This window comes from Onychomys torridus, chromosome 1 (assembly GCF_903995425.1).
Source record: "Onychomys torridus chromosome 1, mOncTor1.1, whole genome shotgun sequence".
NCBI classification, from domain to species: Eukaryota; Metazoa; Chordata; class Mammalia; order Rodentia; family Cricetidae; genus Onychomys; species Onychomys torridus.
Window position 1 is genome coordinate 138,945,671 of NC_050443.1, and position 12,821 is coordinate 138,958,491.

Consider the following 12,821-nt stretch of genomic DNA (forward strand, 5'->3'; position numbering starts at 1 on the left):
TCACAAACTCTAGGAGACAGGTATAAGAAGGGCCTGGAGACAGATGCAGCCAGGTATCCTAATGTAAAGGAATATTTAAACCCTGTGTCTGTCTTCATGTCTTAAATATCATGACTTAAAGGACCTCTCTCAGCTTGGATGGTCAGCTAAGCACATCTACATAGATTATTTACCACTCTTAAGTTATAGTGAATCCTGTGGGTCTACTGATTAATATATTTATGATAATACATGGTTTTGATAGAACATTTTGCCACATTATGATGTGTCAGACTATATTTCACAAAATAATTTATTACTTAAGAATGAAGCATAATGTATGCAACTTAAATTTATTAATTTATACACAAAATGGCAAAGAAAAGCTATTTTCACTTTATCTTCATGGTTGCTTTATTTTCCTGTAGTAGAATATTAATTTTAGATGTGTTACTTTTGTTTATGTTGTATTTGTTTAACTTTGTGAAGCTGAGTTACTGTGCCTGCCTTAAGCACTGAACAGCCAACAGCAAGGCAGGAGATAAGATACGAAGAGCTGATAAGCAGAGAGGATCAAGAGAAGGAGAAATCTGGAAAAAGAGTGAAGAAAGAAGGAGCCAGAAAAGGGGGGGGACATCAGGGGCCAGGCACCCAGCTCCACAACCAGCAAGCCAAGGAAAAGTGCAATTTACAGAAGAGAATGGGATAAGTTAAGGAAAGCGGGCTAGAAACTAAGCCAAGCTAAGGCTGGGCATTAGTAAGTAAGACTAAGCCTCTGTGTGTGATTGATTTGGGAGCTGGGTAGCAAAGAGTAAAAGAGCAAAATCCCCAACAACAAAATTTTCCTAGTTTTATTCTCATACATGTTTATATACATTGTTAAACACATGTAAGATATAAACAAGAATTATAGAAAAAGGTCCAAAAGTATACTACTTAATTATGCCTGAGAAGCAAAATTATAAATTAGATTTTAGAATATAAGTTAAAAATTTAGAAATGGCTTTGCCTGGTTAATGAAACAGTGGTTAAAATACCCATATTTTGGGGAAATACCAGGTAAGCAGATATCAAGACACCCTGCAGTACTTTATCATCATTGATGCTGAGCCTACGGGAGATTTGACAACCATCTTACTAAAACGCGTATGAAATAATGTAAACAATTTCCAAAGGCTTTACAGAAAAGCACAAACAATCCAATTTGTTCCTTTTTAAGGAAAATGTTGACCTAGTGTTTGGACTTTCAGACCAAGTCCAGACATATTTCTCAAAGGTTTCTGAACTGCTTAATGCCTCTGCCTCTGCTTCTACTGCCAAGTCCTGGCTGGGCTAGGCCTGTCTGGAGGGCCACACCTTCCAGCTGTTCTTCCAGCTGTTCTTCCAGCTGTGCTCTTGACTCCAAGCTGGATTCTAAATCCTCTTTAGACCACTACATTAAAGTTACAGCCTGAAATGCAAGTTTATCTCTGTCTATTTTGAGATTATTTTTGAACCTGGGCTCACTGGCAAATTTAATTAAAAGTGTACACAGTACTGGGTAGTATAGCTCCATTTCGAACTGAATATCTAATATGAGCAGAATTTTATGTCCTGCCCCTCAAAAAAATTCATATACTAAGTTTCCAACTCCATGTACCTCAGAATGTGACTATTCTGTATTTGAACAATACCATGAAATGTAAACAAGGATCTTGATATTAAGAACTAGTGTCATTATGAATCAGTAGATATGTGTACAAAGGAAATGTTCATAGGACTCCACAGGGATAAGGAAGTCACTTGCAAGTTAAGAGAATGGGCTCAGGAGAAACTACCCTGAGAAACCTTGACCTTGGATGTACAGCTTCCAGAATGATGAGAGCAGATTTGTTATTTAAGTCACCCAAACTCTTACACTTTGTCATAGGACAGTCCTAGCAACTTCATACACATGTGTACTTAATAGATAAGCAAATTAATAATAAAATAAAAACATCAATATCTTCAAAAATTAAATTTTAACACAGAAAATGAGAATTATATTAAAATACAAATTTTACATGAAATTGAATTCTTAATATAGAGAACAAATATTGAGAAAAAAATAAGATTCTCCAAACAAGGAGGGGGAGGGAAAAAGGGATGCAGGGTAACACAGGAGATACAATGAAAATTAAGGGCCATTTGAGGGTCTTATGAAAACTTAATACAGTAGAAGCTTCCTAAAGTATATACATATATGAAGGTGATCTAAATGAAATTGCCAAATAATGGGGAAGACCAAACCCCAGCTGGATATCTCTCATCATCTAATGAAACCTCAATACTTGGAATGGGTTACATAATGAATTGTTGGCCAAAGGGTCCCATGGAAACCCCTAAACAACCCAGTGTGTGGCAAAGACTATAGGTTGATTTCCACAAACAAACAGAAAGATGCTATTGCTGAAAATAACATCTACACAACTCATTGATCAGTGCCTTGCTCAGCCATCATCAGAGAAGCCTCCCCTGTAGCAAACAGGAACTAATGCAGAGGCCCACACAGTAGGACCTGCAGAGACTGTGAGACCTTGGACACTCAGTCCTAAAAGGAATGTTTCTATCAAATCTCTCCCTTCAGGGCTCAGGGAACCCTACAGAAGAAGATGCAGAAAGAGTATAAGAGCCAGAGGTGGTGGAGGACACCAGAGAAACAAGGCTGACTAAATCAGCAGGATCCACACAAGCATGAACTCACAGAGATTGAGGAAACATGCCCAGGGCCCGTACAAGATGAGGTCCTAGAGGTGAAAAGAGAGGGCACAAGTCCCCATTCCTAACTCAGAAGCAATCTTCATTTGATAACTGTGTGTGTGTGTGTGTGTGTGTGTGTGTGTGTGTGTGTGTGTGCGTGTGCATACATACTTCTAAGTCCATTTAGTGTTCATCTTATGTGTATGAGTTCAGGGTTGACTGCTTGGGATTAGATAACCCATCAGGGTCTTGTCGCTGGAGAAGAGTGAATTCTCCCCTCTTGGCTTCTATTGGTTACCTATAGTTCTTCATCTATGGTTGGGGCCTTCCATCCACACTAGGATGTCAACTGGTATTATCATTGTGCAGATCTTATTTAGGTAACCATATTTTTTAGATTTCATGGATACAGCTTCCTTGTCATATAGAAGACACTATCTCACAGAAGATGTCCTTGTTCTCTGTCCCTTAAAGTCTTTCTGATTTCTCTTCTGAGATGTTCTTTGAGACTTAGGTGTAGGGGTTTTATTGTTGCTATATCAACTGGGTCCAGGTTCCCCATGGTCCCTTGTTCTCCGCATTTTTACCAGTTAAGGATTTTTGAATTGTCTTTGTCTGCTTCATAAAGAAACTTTCTTGATGAGGGGTGAGAGGTACACATGTCTATAGGTAAAAGGATGCCTCTTGCTTTTTAATGAGACTGAAAATATCTTGTTCATCATAGCTTATACAGTGATGGTACTCAAGGGCATTTCCAAAGCAGAGTATGGAGTGGGAGATATGTGAGTGTATATGTTTGCATGTATGTGTGTGTGTCTATGTTTGTGTGTATGTGCATATGTATTTGTGTGTGTATACACAAGCATATGTATGCATGCTTTTATGCATACACATGTTTGTTGGTATATGTATGTATGTGTCTATACATACATGCACACATGAGTCTATGTAAATATGTATGCATGCATTCATGTGTGTGTGTGTGTGTGTGTGTGTGTGTGTGTGTGTGTGTGTGTGTATGTGTGTATGCTTCATGAGAAGGACACTATCTTATTAGGAAGTTGACTGTTTCCCACCACTACCTTTCTGTCTTTATGAAGAAACTTTTTTTTTTAAGTAACAATCTCTCTTGCCCATTGACTGGAAGATTTCCAAACCCAGATCAATACTTTTGCAAATACAGGTAAGAGGAAAAACAGGACAGAGGCCAGAGTAAGGCATTCAGGATACTTCCACCATTCCTTCCCTGGGTCTCTAGGACCAGTCAGCTGGCATTTCTCCCTTTAGTCTGAGTCTTTCTAGTTCCCTTTATCAACCTCTCTTTGGCAGTCTTCCAGGCCTTGTTATATTGCCAACTTTCTCTGCAACTGTCTTGGAAAGCTATGAAGGCACACTTTGTCTCTGTCAGTGTGGGGTGAACTACAGCTGAGGACAAGGGGTGGAAGGTGACACAAATCTTAAGTCCTTCAGAAAGGAGGTATATGAGATCAAACCAGGGGACAGTGTCTGCTCTGGTTCAAAAACCTAGACACATACTTCAGCTCTGTCTTGTGAGCTGTTAAATAACTCCACCATGCACAAAGATCAACTAAATCTGATCCTCTTGGGACAAATGCATTCTTAACACCTCAATATAGCAGGACATTCCAGGTGGAATAATTTCTTAAAGGGAAAGCAATTTCAAAGGCTGATCATCAGCTTTAATAGATTTGTTCATCCCCATTTTGAAAAACTTGGGCCTAAAAATGTCATCGGTTTCAGTGGGGAAACTAGAGGAGGCATCTAAAGACAGAGAATTTTTGGCAAAGCTGAGTATGTCCTAAGAAACTGAAACTGTCTTGCTCACAACAGAGACAGAGCCCAGAACTGAGTCTGCTCAGTTGGGGGAATGGCCAAGAGAGAACATCCAAGCCTGGAAGACAAGCTGAGGGGTGGATGGAACTGTGTGGGGCGGAGTCTGGGGCTGAATGGGAAATTTGGGAACAGGAAAGAGGGCCAGAGTGGATTCTACAACCAGAAGGAAGCTGGGAAATGCCCCCATGAGTGGAGCCAGTGAGAGGTATGATATCTGGAGAGAAGAATTGGGAGGAAGGGTATAGGTTTAACTGACCACAGTATCAAGAAGGAGGAAGGAGGTTGAAAGATAAAATCATGTTTATTTAGCTGGTAATAAACAAGCAGGGTCAAGAAGTTCAGAGCAGGAGCCAGGGAAGAGCAGAGCCAAGATGTCTGTTTCTTTGAGCTTCAGAGTCCCTGTGTACAAATCCCCTGAATTGTAGGCTTTGGAAATTAATCCTCCCATGGTCTCTGCCAGTGCAAGAGAAGGAAGATGGCCGTTACACTGAAAGGAATTTAGATTTATGTTCTCAGCTGGGTTAGTAGATTCTTTAGGAATTTACACCAACTGTGCATACCTGTAGCTCTAAAATTAAAAGTTCAATTCTGTATAGTAGGATCAAAGCGTTGATTTAATAAATAAGTTCTACTTAGTTAGGAGTGCTTTTGCCATATCTGGATAAATTTCATGTTTTCAAGCGGTGACTGAGTAAATGACTTGTGATATTTTTGCTATCTCCTGTCAGGACAGCTGCAACTTACATAATAGGCTTTTTTTCTTTTCTAAACTTGGAGTTTGGGGGTTGGTGTGTGTTTGAGGTTTCAAAGTCAACTTTTAATGACAGTACCCACAAATGATCTTCAGTAGCCAAAACATTCTCACACAGAAAGGAAAACAAGTCTCCAAAATGAATGTTAAATTAACAGGTCACCTTAATGATAACCTTCAGATTCTGAACTACATCACCATATTTCTAAAACAAAGGTTCCTAAATATCCAAACTCTATAAGCTAGACATCCAAAAACACTGAGCAGGGCTTATGGAGCCTCAGAATTGCTTGAACTTTTATCTTTTATAACTGTCATTTAATTCTGTCATTTTTATAAATGAAAAATTTCACTCCAAATTTTTTTTTCAGTTAAGTCTCTCCTTGAAACAATTCACCCAACACCAAATTAGCTGATGTATATTAAGGAGGCATGTGCAGATATCTATATTGCAGTCCATTTATGAACCTGAGGTAGTAGTACATAAAGCTTGTTAGGAGAAGGCAATGAGAATTGCCTTACATTCCCATTGTTTAAGAAGAAAATCATTCCGTCAGTAATAATCATGGCAGGTAAGGCATACTAGGCACTTTAAAAGAATAGGGTGATGCATGAAGTTGTGAGATTGAAACCAAACATTGAGTGGAGATTCCAGGAAATTGAAGATTCCAAAGGTGTGAAAAGTATGCTTTTTTTTTTCTTTTTTTCTTTTGCTTTTCTATGGAAAAAAAGCACTTGGTGAGCAGAGTCTACAAAAGGGAGAATCCCTATGAGCTGTAGCCTACCTGGTCACAGGAATAAGGCTTACCAAAATTTTGGGGGCACATAGCTTGTTTGTCTACCATGTTTCCTGAATGTCAGACACAGGCCAACAGAGTCTCATATTGCCCTGATGGGCTTCAGTCTTGCTTTGCCCCATTCAACATTTCCAGGCTCCTATTCATCTCTTTAGAGTGGAAACTTTTACCCTTGTCCACCAGTGTTTATGTTGGAGGTACCTTGCTGTTTTCAACCTTACATGGCTCCAGAGCTAATAGTATGCCTTGAGTCTCAGAATAGACTCAAGACTTGGAATTTTTAACATTGAAAGAAATTCTAAGATGAAATGAGTTCTTTATGGTTGACTGGGTGCATTGTGTGTGTATGTGTGTGTGTGTGTGTGTGTGTGTGTTGTAAGAGGTGGATGTAATGGTGCAAGGTGTAATGGCAGAATGACATGGTTTGGATATGAAGTGTCCTGAACCAAAAGGCTCATATACCAAAGGTGTAGCCCATAATGGAACAATTAATGGAGGAGGGCCTTGAGTAAAGTGAGACCATCTCACCATAACTACCCCAGGCAGTTCAAATAGTTAAACTGATAATATGTGCAAAACACCACTTGTTACAAAGTTATTCAGAAAATAGTAGTTTTGGTTTTAGACAAGAATATTCTGCTTTGATGGCTTAATAGTTGAAAGGAAGCTTTACAAATAATGTGATATCTAAAATATATTGAAAGTGGAAATGTGGGGTTACTAAACAGGACTATGAATGAAAAGCTACAAAACTGAACAAAACACTTGAAAAGGTTAGGAGGATTAAAATAACTTTGTGATTAGTAAATGAGATATGATTACTAGGGGATCAGCCATGAAAAGAACTCTTCATGAGCTGGAACCTCAGAATGGCCCTTCAATCTTCAATCCCTCTTATATCCCCTTGACCCTAGAGATTCAGCCATGATGCATTTTATAGGTTTGGTCTCTCTGTTCCAAATTGTCATTTCCTCATTTCGTAGGATTCCCATGAAATATTTTCTAGATTATATCACTAATTTTCTGGTTTAGTTGTGATGGTACTCAGGAATCAATAATAACAGCAATGTGGTTTAATGGCTTAAAACTTGGAGTTTATATTGTAACGACAAAATGACTAATGGTAAGTGACAGTTTCCATTGACACTGCAGTCCTGTGACATTTGGGGTGTGTTTCTGTATACGGCTACAGTGTCTTTAATCATTGCCTCTATAATTAAAACAAAAAAAGATGAAAGTCACATATGTACAATTCTATAATTAGGAAAGTAAGATTTCCTAGAAGTCACTCACATGCTCCTGCTTAAACCTCATTCAATCACAGATGAGAGTCTTAGCTTACCAAACTGCCACTGCAAATAGAAGGCCTAGGGAGTCAGAATGCTGGATGTGTTTGTAGTGTCAATAGCTGATGATTACAACATGCTTTGTGTCTGAAGATCTTGTCTCCATAGTCCACTCTGATTATCTAGTTATCTTCCAAGTATAAACACCCAGTCACACTGTTGGGTTAGCTTTGCACATCAGCCATTCAGTATCATCTGTGACTCTTGGCTGACTTTCCAGAGTCAGCAGACAAAGCAAACTTTTAGATTTTCTATTATATCTTCTGTGATTCTCTCTTCTTGTTATCAATATGGACATAAAATTTTGTACCAAATTTTAAGTTTAAAAGTGCAGTGCAGTAATTGGGCCATGGTGGTGAAAGCTTTTAATCCCAACACTAGAGAGGCTGAGGCAAGTGGATCCCTAGTTTGAGGCTAGCGGTGTCTACAGAGTGAGTTTCAGTATAGCCAAGGCTACGCAGAGAAACTTTGTTTCAAAAGCAAACAAACAATCAAAACCAAACAAAACACATCAGAAAGTGTGACATTTTTAGTATTTTCTGTTCTTTTTATCTAATATATCCTTTTCAATGTACATTGTATACCTAAGTGTGCCCATTTAGCCTTTAAAACTCACTTGCTGCTGTGAACTTGATTGTGCTTGCTCCTTCTTTTGTTCTTGATTTTGGAGTAGGTATTCTGTTGTTTCCCTCAGATCTACTCTTCATAGTCCATACATGCATCTCATCAGCTACTGGGAATTTCTCCTGCTGATGACTCTCAAATGTATTTCATGAAAATGAATTGGGCAATGTTCCTTCTGTTTTAATTTTGTGAAAAATTTGAGGGAGTATTGGCATTTGATCTTTTTTTGAGAGCTAGATAGAATTCTGTGCTAAAACCATCTAGCACTGAACTTCTTTTAGTTGGGATAAATCAGTTACTGCTTCTATTTCAGTAGGGGTTATAGATCTGTTTAAATTGCTTTTCTGATAGTGATTTAACTTTGGTAAGTGGTATCTATTAAGAAAATTATCCATTTCTTTTAGATTTTCCAATTTAGCAGAACACAAATATCAACGTATATCCTTATGATTCTCCATATTTCCCCAGTGTCTGGTGTTATGTCTTCCTTTTCATCTCTAAATTTGTTAATTTGGATCTTCTCCAACTTTTAGTTAATTTGGATTATTGTTTGTCACTCTTATTAAATTTCTCCAAGAACTGACTCTTTGTTTCATTGACTTTTTGTATTTTCTTTTGTTTCTATTGTATTGATTTCAGCCCTGAGCTTGATTACTTCTTGCTATCTACCCCCTTTGGGTGTGATTTATTCCTTTTGTTCTAGAGTTCTCAAGTGTGCTGTTAAGTTACTAGTATGAGGTCTCTCTTTAGATGAATTTCTAAACAGTCTTATTAAATAAGAAACACAGAGCCAAATACAGGAGTGCAAGCCATAGAGATCAGAGAAATAGTGAGAGCCACCAGCTAACCTTAGCTCACCACACCACCATAGCCTCCCAAGAGAACCAACATCTTCCTGTCTAGCCTGAGTCTTTATTGCCTTGCTGTTGTTCTGCCTTCTTATTGGCTCTTAGCCCAGCCACCACACTTTCTAAGCACTGCCTGTATATACAGACCTCCAGGTCTCTATGGTTGGTACTGTGATTAAAGGCTCGTGTCACCGTGCTTGGCTGTGTCTTTGAACACACAGAGACTCTGCCTGCCATGTGATGGGATTAAGGTCCTGTGCTACCTGCTGAGCCAATTTACTGGCATTTATTTGCTTTTTCTTTTCTTTTTGCTTATTTTAAAGTATTAGTCTTAATATTTTTGTAATATAAAAACCACTTTTTATTCAGTGTTATTTCAGTCAACACTAGCCACTTTCTAAAGAACATAATGCAAATGTTTTAGTAAAATTCAATTTTGCAAAGGTGATGACTTTTATATAATACTCTATTGTTGGACATGTTATAAGATCCACTGGGTTAGAAGAATGGACAGAATAGAATTAAAATTTTTATGTATTAGTCACAATAAATAAGAAAAACTCTACAAATAACTTGCATATTTTCAAAGCATTATATAGTTTGGCTTAATATTTTGATTTGTTTCAGTTTTTAGTTCTCTTTCTTTTTTAAATTTTTTATTTTATAATTTAATTTAATTTTACATATCAGCCACGGATTCCCCTGTCCTCCCTCCCCCAACCCCCACTCTTCCCAACCCACCTCCCATTCCAATCTCCTCCAGAGCAAGGACTCCCCAAGTTTGACTACCTAGTTCAGGCAGGTACCAAAGTAGAGATCTTCCAGCTTCTGCCTTTTAAGGACTAGCTAGGATTGTTTAGGGATAACGCTTCTAATCTTATCATGTAAATAAAAATGTAAGATAGCAATCAATTTATATTGTAAGCTATCACTGATATTTTGTCATGAGTGTCCTTCAATGAAAATAGGTCATATATCAGTTCCATTAGAAGCATACATTTATAAGATGCTTCCTTTACTCAAAATTTTGTTTGTGTACTTTTTCAAAATCACAGATGATGTGATTTTGATTGGTCAATGTGAGAACTCGCTCAAAATATGAGTGATTTCTCAGTATAATGTAGGGTTGCGGGGAGAAGAACAGGTAGTGACCTGATTCATTTCTGTCAACTCTATAGTAGAGAAAAGATGTACAAATCAGGTGCTATTACACATGGTAAGCACTGAGCCCCAGAAAACCCGTGGACTTTTGAGAAGTGAAGACTGAGAAGAAATGACATTGTAGCCACTGCTTTCAAATACTTGGAGTTCGCTTGCTAGTGGTCATGACCAGTGCTTGGAAAGTATCTTAAGTTGCCACATGTAGTGTCGTGTGTGTGAGTGTGTGTGTGTGTGTGTGTGTGTGTGTGTGTGTGTGTGTGTGTGTGTGTTTGTGTGTAATCTAACTTGATGTATCCTAATCTTATTTTTAATTAAAATTCTACCAATTCCAAGTGGTCAATTCTTCAAATTATATTCAAGTAAAACAGACCAAAGCCATAATAACTCAGGCTTCCGTTCTTCTGTTTTACATATTTTACTTTTTTCCCCCTTTTCACTGGCTATAAATACAACCTGCCCAGATGGTGTAGTGGGCTATTTGGAATAACTTTTGGGATAACTGCTTGAATCTGTAATTACAAATATAACCAACCAGGATGTAAAAACATAGGTTTTTGGTTTTGTTTTTAATAATTTCTTCTTTAAGCAGTGTGATTCAAAACACATCAACAGGGACTGAAGAGATGGTGAAGCAGTTAGGCACATCTATTGCTCTTACAGATGACCTGGTTTGACTCCCAGAACCTATATGATAGCTCAAAACTGCCTACAATGTCAGTTGAGAAAGGGTCAGATTCCTGTTTTTGGCTAAGCATGTACCTGATGTGCATCTTTTATGCTTAAACACATTTAGGCAAACACACACAATAAAAATAAATAAATAAAAGTAAATATTTTCAAAGGCTAAGAAAAGAATCCTCAAATACATGTGTTACCTACACACATAGTATAGAGAAGATAAGTAACTTAATACGATATGATTAAGGAACACTGCTGTTGTAAGCTTCTTAGTTTTCTCCTGCTTTTAGGTGTTATTACTGACATTTGAAAGTGTGACGTATCTTATTCTTCATGTGAGTTATTATCAAGGCTACTTTGGCCATGTCTGTTTCATCACCCAGCAATGCACACAGGTAAAGACATTTCTAGAAATAGCTTCTCCCGTCTGTACTTTTTCTAAAGAATTATACAGAAGTCCCTGACAACATTCAAGTCCTGTTAGATACCAGAGCTCTACCTTTTGTTGGCAATGACCTCAAGTCTTTTCTTGCCTGGGGAAGTTTCTGCTTGATGTGCTCACCTTCTAAAGAGCTTCAACCCTGTCACAGAGGCTCTGCCATTATCTGTGGCATGAATAAAGGACATGCCAGCTAGAGTGCTCTACAGTGTGCAAGGACTGCTCTAGAACACTAGTCTTTGACAAATTGTTTAATCAGCTTTCCATAAGATGAACACAGTCCTTACTGAAATGGTGTAATTTACATTCTAGGAATGACAAAGAGCCTCCTCTTGATTGATTTGACAATGAGGGTAGCTGCCAGCTAAATCTGGCAAGCTATACTGCTTTAATTGGCACATAGATTTTAATCAATGTCCTGTATTTAGGCATAATAAATTCTCAGATAAGAATGAAGCTTGTCAGAAAGATGATCAGATCAGGTATACAGCTGACTAAATCTTTGTTGGCTCATTTATATAAAATGGTGTGTAAATATTTTCTGTCTGCTTTGTCTCCCCAATGCATTGTGAGTTCCCAGAATCTTCATGCCATATTTATTATTCAATATTTAATTTCTATGTGTAGAATAAATAAAGATATGAGTGGACCAGAAGGCCTAAGGTCAGTTCTCCCTGACTTATTTGTTTTTGACTGATACATGGTTCCCTTTTCCCTCCCATCTCCAAGTGACCACACTACTTTATTCTCAACTACAAGATCAATGAGTTTGGATTCCACATGTGAGCCAGGGCATGCCCAATTTGTCTTTCTCTGCGTGACTTAACTCATTTAAAGCAAAGTGCTATGTGACTTCTTTGTAAGGCTGAAAAATGTTTTGCTGTGTATATATGCCACATTCTCTTTGTTCACTCTGCTACTGATGGAATTTGTGTTGATTCCATGTCTTAGCTCCTGTAAATAGTGCTGAACTAAACAAGGAGTGCAGATGTTTCTCTGACATCTGGTTTCCTTTGGAGAATAAATAAAGATTGCTGGACTATGGGGTAGTTCAATGTTTTGAGGAATCTCCTTACTGTTTTCATAATGGGCTACTCATTCTCATTCTGACTAACAGTGGATGGATTCCCCTTTCTATGTGTTTTCACCAGCATTTGTTACTTTTTACCTTATGGCAATAGATATCCTATCTCATATGAGGTGATATTGCAATACAGTTTTGACTTGTGTTTTTCTGATGGTTAGAGTTAAATGTTTTTCCTAAACCATCTGTGTTCTCTCTCTCTCTCTCTCTCTCTCTCTCTCTCTGTGTGTGTGTGTGTGTGTGTGTGTGTGTGTGAGAGAGAGAGAGAGAAATGCCCAAAATCCAAACAAACAGCAAATTTTCTTCATTTATAGACTAGAAGAACTGATGCTGTTAAATTGTCCACAGACACACACATATTATTCTGTGGGTCTGAGACTCATTGAGATCTTTACTATATAACTTCAAATATCTGCCTTCACAGGTATAGAGGAAAGATAATCAATGCTGAGGCACATGTAGAACCATAAAATCCCCAAATACCCCAAATGATTTCAATCAATGGAAATGAAAGTGGAGATTTTAGAGGATTTGGTATTAAA

The 12,821-nt window shown here is 37.9% G+C and overlaps 1 protein-coding gene across 4 annotated transcripts in view; it reads left to right on the plus strand.

Annotated features, from left to right (window-relative positions):
* The first annotated feature begins 4,673 nt into the window (after positions 1 to 4,673).
* The window catches only part of Aldh1a1 (aldehyde dehydrogenase 1 family member A1), a 123,078-nt gene continuing 114,930 nt past the window's right edge, over positions 4,674 to 12,821 (plus strand). For 3 of the 4 annotated variants that reach the window (XM_036207311.1, XM_036207337.1, XM_036207319.1), the window contains exon 1: positions 4,675 to 4,756. The gene's annotated coding sequence lies outside the window, so the exon portion shown is untranslated. Of the gene's footprint in view, positions 4,757 to 12,821 lie in introns of all 4 variants that reach the window. The other variant, XM_036207342.1, reaches the window with a different exon arrangement.